The sequence below is a fragment of the Lutra lutra genome, chromosome 1 (genome assembly GCF_902655055.1).
Source record: "Lutra lutra chromosome 1, mLutLut1.2, whole genome shotgun sequence".
Classification (NCBI taxonomy): Eukaryota; Metazoa; Chordata; class Mammalia; order Carnivora; family Mustelidae; genus Lutra; species Lutra lutra.
Window position 1 is genome coordinate 220,026,973 of NC_062278.1, and position 10,448 is coordinate 220,037,420.

Sequence of the window (10,448 nt, forward strand, 5' to 3'; positions counted from 1 at the left end):
GAGAGAGGAGGAATCAGGCTCCCCACTGAGCAGAGAGCCCAATGCGGGGCTTGATCCCAGGACCCTGAGATCATGACTGAGCCGAAGGCAGAGACTTAACCCACTGAGCCACCCAGGGGCCCCTCATGTGTGTGTATATAAATGTGTGCAGGATCCCAGGATATCCTCAGCTGGCCAGGTGGTTAGGGAATGCAGAGTCTCCTGGGGGTCCTGGGAATCCCCTAACCTACTAGGTCTCACCCAGAGGGATCCTGCCCCTCAGGGGACACTAGGCAACACCTGGGGACATTTGTGATAGTCATGACTGTGAGTGCTCCTGCCACTGAGTGGATGGGGTCAGGAATGCTGCTCAACATTCCAGAGCGGACAGGACAGTCCCCCCCACAATTAAGAATGATCTGTCCCCTTGGGATGCCTGGGTAGCTCAGTCAGGTGAGCATCTGCCTTTGGCTCAGGTCATGATCCCAGGGTCCTAGGATCGAGCCCTGAATGGGGCTCCCTGCTCAGTGGGGGAGGCTGCTTCTCCCTCTCCCTCTGCCTCTGCCTCTCCCCCTGCTCGTGCTCTCTTACTTTCTTTTTCTCAAATAAATAAAATCTTAAAAAACAAAAAGAATTATCTGGCCCCCACGGACTCTTAACGATAGAGAACACACTGATGGTCCCCAGAGGGGAGGTGGGGGGGGATGGGTTAAATGGGTGATGGGGATTAAGTCACCCACTTGCTGTGATGAGCACTGGGTGAGGTATGGAGATGCTGAATCGCTGTATTGTACATCTGAAACTAATATTATACTGTATGTTAACAAAGTGAAATTTAAATAAAAACTTTTAAAAAGAGAATGATCTGGCCCCAAACGTCAGCACTGTTGAAGGGGAAAGACGCTGGGCAGGTGTTGCCAAGTACCAGGGTTGGGTCAGGGTGGCGCCCTCTTACACTCACAGCCTCCCAGCTCTACCCCACCTCACTCAGAGTAGAAGCCAGAGTTCTCCCAACACAGGACTTACACATCTGCCCATGTGTCAGCCCTGACCATCAGTCACCTGCACCTGACCTGGTCCCCTACAGTCTGCCCTGCCCGCAAATAAAAATCCAGGATGCCTTGTGACATTTGCATTTCAGAAGAACAATACAATTTTAGCATAAGTATGTCCCATGCCATATCTGGGATATGCTGAGGCTTAAAAAAAAATCACTTGCTGTTTATTTGGTACTCTAATTTCACCGGGTGTCCTGTATTTTGCCTGGCAATCTGATTCCTTAAGCAACCGGAAGGCACTGAGCACGCATCAGGCCGCCTGGGTCCATCGGGTCTCCATGACACTCACCCTGGCCTACGAGGGTCCCCCTGGTCAGGAATGAAGGAATGCGCCCCTGATGCCACCCATTCCTGTTCTTCTCCCACTTCTTAGATTTTTGGTGTCTGCTTTCTTCAAAGTCCTATCATCCATGCCTCCTCTTTCAGGAAGGCTTCCTGCCATACCAGGTAAGCACCTCTCACCCTCCTCTACCAGGTCCTGAAGTGTATGACCTTCAAGGGTCATCTCTGCAGATGATAGATCTAAAGTAATAACAGAAACAACGAGGACAATAACACCACGGCAAGGACTGGCTCCATTCATACCCCATTTTCCTTCTTCCTCCTGGGCCCATGGCTGGACTACATTTCCCAGCATCCCTTGCAGTTGGGTGTGGCCACGTGATTGAGCTGACCAATGGCGCGGAAGACGATCACGGCCGACGGCCATGTGACTGATCTGGCCAAGTGACGTGAGTCACTTCAGGCCAGATCCATTAAAAACGGGTCACGGGGGGCGCCTGGGTGGCTCAGTGGGTTAAGCCGCTGCCTTCGGCTCAGGTCATGATCCCAGGTCCTGGGTTCTAAGCCCCACATCGGGCTTTCTGCTCAGCAGGGATCCTGCTTCCTCCTTTCTCTCTGCCTGCCTCTCTGCCTACTTGTGATTTCTCTCTATCAAATAAATAAATAAAATCTTTTAAAAAAAAAACAAAACGGGTCACGGGAATCTCGTTCTCTGTTTCCCTTTTTGCCAGCTGCTTGGAGAGGAGTGTTTGAAGGGGAGCTGCCCAGGAAACTTGATCTGCGCTCGACTGTTGCAAAGATAAGGAATAAAACTTTATTGAATAAGCAACAGCTGCTGAAATTGACAATTTCTTCTTCCAGCTCTTGGTCTACCCTAGGATTTCTCCAGCTCTGCATATTGACCTTTGGGGGTCACATAATTCCGTTTATGGGGGACAGTCCTGTGCGGGGAAGGACGTTGAACAGCATCTCCTGCTTTTACCCACTAGATGCCAGGAGCATCCCCCAAGCTGTGACAACGGAGAGATGTCTCCAGACAGCGTCAAGAATCCCTTGGGTGGGCAGAATCACCCTCAGTCGAGAGCCTCTAGTCTACTCTTATCATACAAGTGGCTACATGTGTGGAGGCCTTTGGACATCTCAGGGACGGGGGACTCAGTGCGGCCACAGCTGAACCTGTCATCTCGTCTTCTCCCCACCCCAGCCCCACCTGCTCCGTCTTCATCTCCCCTCCTGAAGACCCCACCTGCACCTTTTATTCTCCCAAGTCCTGTTTGACTTCCTAAGTACCTGCTCAACCTGTCCACTTCTCTCCATCTCCCCTGCCACCACCTGAACCCAGGCCACCATCAATGCTTACCCGGATGATGGCTGTAGCCACCTCCCAAGCGCTGTGTTCTCTCACCCCTGCACCCTTACTCCAGCAGCCCGAGATGGAGGGAGAGAGAGACAGAGAGAGAGAGCGATTACAGGCTTGATTAGGGCTGGAGAAGCCCCTCCCAAGAAGCCCCACCCACACAGGCACCACCGGAGTTTCCTGGGTGTCCTTGCAATGGGGCCCGCTGGCTTCCTGGGCAGCAGGTGGTCCACTATCGAGCAGGGAGGGCACCCGTGACTTTTATGACCCAGTCTCAGAGGTGTTGGACACCATCACTTCTGCCGTATTTGGTAAGAAACAAGTCACTCAGTGCAGCCCACGCACCGCCTTCTTAAAGGAGTGTCAAAACATTTGTGGATTTTGTTTTTGTTTTTGTTTTCTGATTTTTGGTTTTTTTTATCTTGTTTCATTCTTTAAGTAAGCTCCACGCCCAACATGGGGCCCAAACTCACATAGATCAAGAGTCACATACTCTATGGACCCAAGCCAGACAGGTGCCCCTTGTGGGTGTATTTTTTTTTTAATATTTTATTTATTTATTTGAGAGAGAGAGAGAGAGCGAGCACAAGCAGAGGGAGTCACAGGCAGAGGAAGAAGAAGGCTCCCTGCTGAGCTAGGAGCCTGATTAAGGACTCAATCCCAGGATCCTGGGATCATGACCTGAGCCAAGGGTAGACACTTGACCGACTGAGTTCCCCAAGCATCCCTCCACGGGTGTATCTTGTAAAGCCACATTCCCTGACCGATTCCTTGACAAATCCCATTGGACTCACCTTTAATACCCTCTAGACTCTTTCCGCCATCACCACACTGGTCCCGCAGCTCCAGTGCCCACGCGTGGATGGGCTAACAAATGAGTCCATCCACGTGACGGAATATTACTCAGCCTTCGAAAGGAAGGAAATCCGGATACACACTACAACACAAATGAACCTCCAGGATGTTAAGCTAGTGAAGGAGGCCAGTCTCCAAAGGACAATTCTCTTCTACTTCTACTTCTAGGAGGTCCCTAGAGGCGTCCCATCCACAGAAACAGAGAGTAGATGGTGGGCGCCAGGGATGGGGACAGGGGTGGGAAGTCAGTGTTTCATGGGGACGAAGTCTCAGTTTTGCAAGAGGAGAATGTTCTGGAATCGGTTGGTGGGGATAGTTGCACAACCTTGTCAATGCACTTAATGCCACTGATCTGTGCACTTAAAAACGGTTAAGACAAATTAAGGTAAGCTTATATATGTGTATTTTACCACCATGAAAACATTTTAATTATAGTGATGCCCAAGCCTTATATGGTGCTCTCTGTGCCCCAGGCGCTGAGCTAAGCTGTGGGCTGCTTCATTTCATCCTCTCCACCAACCATGAGCCAGGGCGCGAATGCCCCGTTTCACGGACAAGGCAAGAGAGGCTTGACATTTGGGGTCACATAATTCCGTTTATGGGGGACAATCCTGCGCGAGGGAGGACGTTGAACAGCATCTCCTGCTTTTACCCACTAGATGCCACACAGAAGCACAGGGGGTGCCCAGGCTCACAAAGCCAGGACGGGATCCCCTAACCACCTTCAGTAGTGTCTCTCTGAGCACCCCGGAGAATTATTTTTACTGCTTCAGCTAAAGGGGGAGGGACCCATCTCTGGAGACGCAGAGCTGAGGCAGGTGAATGGCCAGCCTGGGCCCCCAGCATGTGCCCAAGCTGAGATGGGGCCCCAGGGTGGCCTGAGCCTGTCCTTGGGTTTGTGGGTTTGAGTCCTGAGTATGTCCCCTCTCTGCTCTGGGTCCCCTTCCTGCAAAGCTTACAGAGTGTTATGGAATCAGCCAAGATTCAGGTACCCGAGAAGGGCCGGGGGTCCAAAATATAGGCTCTGTGGACCTCAGTTTTCTCGTCTGTAAAATCGCTGAATAATTATTCTACCTAAAATAATGTGATTAATGATAATAGCTGGTATTGTTATGAAATGTTAATTACTTTTATTCACCTTGGCACAACTCTACACGCGGGGCTGGGGTCAATCTCTGTGGGGGTGTCCAGGGCACTGTGGGCGTCGGGGGCTGGGCAGCATCCCCGGTCCTGCCCGCTCCGTGCCAGCCCCTATCCACACGAGAGGGCTGAGGTCTATGTTGAGTTTGGGTAGCTGATGGTAACTGCTAATGAGATTCCCAGCTCTGTTATTTCTATGCTGTGTGACCTTGGGCAAGTCACTTGTGTCTCTGAGCCTTAGTATCCCCACCCGTAAAACTCAAATTCTTCATTAGTCCCTCCTTCCCCAAGATGCTGGATTACACAGCCTACGTCTATAAATGTATCACCCAAAGTAAGCGCTTTACTCCACGGCACTGCTGTTGCTACAACTGAGGGCTTCTGGAAGATTCTGTCTCACCATAGCAGGCCCCTGCACCCTCCCCACCGGCTGCCTCCCCTCTGGGCCCCAGATTCAGGAGGCCACACAGGACAGGCGTTGGGAACACTTCCTGTGCGGTGGCCTGTGGTGCCCACTGGGACAGGTGGGCCAACGGGAGAACACAGCTGGGACCACCCCACTTCCTGCCCTGGGGGGCAGGGCGCTGCTCACGTTCCTGCGTCCTCCCACCCCCCAAAATAACACCTCTGCGCCAGGAACCAAAGCCACCGCACCAGCTGCAGCCTCCGGCTCAGGGGACATAGGACAGGCGGGGCCCAGCATCTGCCACCACGGTGCCCGCCCCCGCTGGGAATGTCCTCCCCCCTGCTGCTGCCACCTCCGGCATTCCAATCCCAAGGGGGTGACCTGGCCTCCCCCAGGGGCCAGGACACTTGAGCTCTGAGCAGCCAGGGCCAGCTGGGGGGATGGCGCTCCTTTGCCCCCCTGGGGGACAGGGGACACCCTCCAGGGCCAGACCCCCTGACCCAGGGTGCCTTCAATCCTCTCACCTCAAGGGATTGTTTGAGGGGGAAGGGGCTGGTTGCCAGGGCAACAGCCCCCCACCTCTGCCTGGGAACAAAGGGGCAGCCAGGAGAGCCAAGAACAGCGTGTTCTTTCCCCGACAACGTGACTGGCACATCCTGGCAGCTGGCGCTTGGAGGGCCATTCCCCAAGCTGCTGGGCCCGGCCACCCGGGACAAGGCCACTCAGTGTGGGAGCGGTCAGGGAGCGGCTGTCGCGCTGAGGGATCTAGTTCCCGGTCAACCACCCCCAGGCCTCTGTCCTTCCGGTACATTCTGACGAGGAAGTCAGCCTGCTCTGCCCGCACGACTTCACAGAAAGGGCCTCAGATGTCTGGCTCGGAAATGGACGGGCCACCAGAGCTGGGGGTGGGGGTGGGGGGCGACCGAGGCCACGTGGAGCCCTCCCGGCTGCCGGATGTTCTGGGGCGAGGGGTGCCCGGTGGGACCTGCCTAGCCTGGGAGGGGCTGGCCCAGGGACAGACAGTGGGTCTCAGAGCAGCTCCCCTCCCCCAAGCCCATACCTCCTGTGCAGGGGACAGCGGGCAGCTGGCGCCACGAGGGCGGGGAGGGAGGGCGGGGACAGGCCAGGGCCTGCATGTTAAAAGAACCCTGGTTTCCCGCCGCGTGAGCTGGCCCAAGGAGACAAAACCTTGCCTTTTGGCCATCGGGCCACCGTTGGTCAGATTGTCCAGCCACTATCTGGAACTGCCTCAGGTAAACAGACAAGTAAATAAATATTTCTTAGCATAAGTATGTCCCAACAATTGTAAGGGAGATACTTACGCTAAAAACTATTCATTATGTATCCGGAATTCACACTGAACTGGATATCCTGTATTTTTATTCGGTAAATTTGCAACCCCAGGCCGTGGGCCCTCAGAGAGGAAAACTTAAGCCCACTGACGTCCTCCCACACTTGTGTCCTCTACTGGTCCTAGCCCTGGGGATGGCCCAGGTGTCCTCCCCTTTCCTGGGTCCCTTACCAGAGGCCCAAGTCAGTTTCACCTTCTGATGAGTGGCCTGTCCACTCCCTGCTGTGGTCTCTCCCATCCACCCCCCCACCCGACACACACACACTCCTGCAGGCCTGGTCATGGGCCATCAGCTCCTGTCTGCCCTGCCCTCACCCCTGCCTTTCTCTGCATCTTGAAGTCTCCACCCCCACTTCCCCAGAGACCTAAACAGGGCCTCCCTGCTCAGAATCCAACACTTGCTCCCCACTGTTCCCACAATAAAGGCCCAAAGCCTCTGCCTGACATTTGAAGCCCCTTCCCCAGCGGGGCTCCCAGCAACCCCTACTCCCGGTTCCCAGCCCCCTCTCCCAGAAGGAGCCATGGCTCCCCAAAAGCTTCCTAATCTTTCAGGACCCTTGGTACAGATTGTTGCCCCCACCTGAGTCAGGTGCCCCCCTCCACAGCTCTTCAGGCCACCCACCTCCCTTGGGGTACAAGCCCAAGTCCTCCCCTAGCCCACCTGCCTTGTCCCCTCCCTGTCTCCCTCTGGATCACTCTGCTCTGGCCACTAGGGCCTTCGCTGTTCTTCCAAGACATCAGTCACAGTGCTGCCCCGGGGCCTTTGCACAGGCTATCCTGTTGCTTGGAGCACATCTCCTCCAGAGAGCCTTTTTCTCTGTTTCACTGCTGTATTCAGTGGACCACACCAGAGATGTTTAATAAATACTTCCTGAATGAATGATTCATCATGGTGCCTGGAATGTTCCCCCATTCCCCCCCCCATCCATCTTTCTATGACTTCCACCTTTTCTTTAAGACTTACCTGAGGCAGGTGAGCTCATTTTCTTCTTCCTGATTTCCTTTATCCATAGGGCAGCCCAAAACATCTTTCCAGTGCTCCAACCTGCCCTTGCTAACCCTGCTTCAGAACCTCCTGTGGCTTCCTAATGTCTTCAGGGCTCTTGTCAGCCTGACCCTTGCCAAACTGTCCGCTCTTGTCTCTCCCCTGACACCCCGCTCTCGCCACATTCTACCCTCCAGCCTTGCTGTGCACGTGCACTCTCTGTTCCCCCTGCCCCAGAATACCTCCGCAGTACCTTCACTGAACTGACGCTCAGCACAGCTTCCTCCTAGAAGCTTCCCATCACCACCCACAACCCGGGCCCAGTTCTCCTCTGGAGCCCCCGTGCACCTGCAGCCCTGATCACAGTCCTGATCCTTTCTGTTTCATGCACTTGACCTCCAGAGCCAACTCATTTATCAGACACAGGAGACCCGGGGTCCATGACACTTTTAAGGGCCCATGGAAGGGGTTTGTTTTTAATTTAGCTTAAAATCAGAAGAAAATAAGGTCTAGAATACCAGTGCAGTCATAAAAGATCATTTGCAGAATTTTTTCATGGGGGGAGTGACCCACGGTGGGAGGGAATCATGGACAGGATTTGGCCCCAGGCAAAAGGGCCTTAGGGCTGTGAATTTTTTTTTTTAAGATTTTACTGATTTATTTTAGAGTGGGTGAGTGAGAGAACGCCGGGTGGGGGGGGAGTGGCGGAGGAAGAGAGAGAAGCAGACTCCCCACTGAGCAGGGAGCCTCATGTGGGGCTCCATCCCAGGACTCCAGGTTCATGACCCAAGCTGAAGGCAACAGCTTAACTGACTGAGCCACCCAGGCACCCCAGGGATATAAAAGTTTTAACAGTCCTGCTGGTCCCATACATGTCTCCCCATTGGATTATGAGTGCCTTGAAGGTGGAAGTGGGGGCTGAATCCTCAGGGCTGCCCATCATGGACCTGGTAGACAGCAGGCACTTAATCATTGTTTGTTGAATGACTGCATATCCAGTCAGGTCCTCACAGCCAGGCCTGGCCTGGCTCACAATATTAGGAGATACTTGATAAATGGATGGATGGTTGCAAGGAGGGAAGGGTCAGAGGGTAGATTGGGGGTGGAAGGGTGGACACCTGGGTCAGGAGACCAATCTGGGACCAGCAGCGCCACCTTGTGGCATAATGCTGGTCTGTCTCTCCTTCCCTTAGGCTCAGTGGGAAAGAACGGGAGAGTTTTCAGAGCCCTTCCACTGCAAAGTGTGGAATGGAGGAGGAGGAAGAAGGCCGAGGAAGAGGAGGAAGAGAAAGGGGAGGTGGGGATCAGGAGGGATGGAGGGGAAGGAGGAGAGACGGAGGAGAGGCAGGGTGAGGAGTTGGAGGGTACACTGAGATCTCCAACAAACTCAGGTGGTCCCTTTCTTCTGGCTGTTACCTGGGGAACGTTAATCACATCCCTAAACCTCAGCTTCCTCATCCAAAAAATGGGGAAAATAAAAATGAGGCCTCTGAATAATGTAATGAAATAAATCAGAAAACGATATGTTTCTTACCTCCCACGCTGGGAATGGTGGACAGGCGTTGGCCTCAAGGAGCCCAGCAAGGCTGGGAGGTGACAGTTTTCCGGGGGTCACAGCAAAGGCAGAAAAAGGGATTGGAGTTTGAAGGTAGAGTTGTCACAGTTGGCAAAAACAAAAATAAAAAGGATCCTCAGCTCAATTTGCATTTCAGGTCAACAAGGAATAATTTTTGAATGTAAGTATATCCCAGATATCTCATGGGATATACTTATACCCACCAAATGTATTCCTTATTGACCCAAAAGTCAAATTGAAATGGGAACCTCTGTTTAGTCTGGCAGAGTTAGCCTTGGGGGAGACTGAGGAGGTAAGTTGGAAGACTTCCAGGAGGAGGTGGCAGTGGTGCGGAAAAGGAAGTGCTAAGGTCCCGTGGGGCGGTGCCCTTTCCTTCCCTTCTCCCACCATGTGCACATGCGCAGTGGCAAATGTCGTTGATTGCGCTCACAGGGAACTGGAGCTGGGGGTTGAGTGCCACATTAGGAAAGATGGTGAGCATGGCTGTTCTCCTTTTGTTGAAAAGATGTTGGGCAAAATCACCAGGACTTTATTTTGCTGATCGGAATTGCGTTACATCTCCTTAACCAGGAATATTTCGGCCACGTTGCAGCACTGAAGGCCATTCAGAAGCTCAAGACTACCAGACATTTCTCCCAGTGACTTGGGAGCTGTGTGACCTTGGACAACTCACTTAACCTCTCTGAGCTCTATACATCCAAGAACTCACTCCACGCCAGCCACATTAACTTCCTGGTTGCATCTCCAACTTCCCAAGTATAGCCTGCCTCTGGGCCTTTGAACGTGCTGTTTCCCCAGATCTCTAAGTGACGCCCTCCTCTCCTCCCTCACTTTTGCATTCAGATGCCAATCTGGGAAGCCTCCCTTGACCGCCCCTCCCAAAAATCACACCCCACATTCTGCATGCCAGTCTTTTGCTTTTCTCAGTGAGCTGACCCATGATGCGTTTCATTCATTTCTCTCCTTTATGGTCTGACTCTGCGGCAGTGAGCGCCACAGGCTGGGATCTCTTTGATCCGCGGCTGTGTTCCCAGCACCTAGCATAGCAATAAAAATTGCTGAATGAATGAGGAGGAAAATGAATGCATGAGTAGGAAAAAAGGCCAGCAGCAAATAGGAAACTTTGAACTGTTGTAGCTGATTGCTTCAGTCCTTTTGGTGCCTCAGACTCACCTGAGAATCTGAGCGGCTGCGTGTGGCTGCTTGGATGTGAATATTCAGGATGTGAATATTCAGTTTCTTGATGAGCAAAAGCCACCGTGGGCACCCTACTGAGCAGTGCGGGTGGGGGGGTTCTGGAGCCTCCCCATCATGGCAGAAAGCTCGACTGTATGGTGCGACTGTAACCACTGTCCAAAAAATGCGCTCAGTCACAGACACCAGCTTTTCTTCTGTGTTCTTTCTGGAAGTTTCAGAGGCCCCGTCCCACCCCGCCCCACCTAATTTAGCAGAAGTGGCA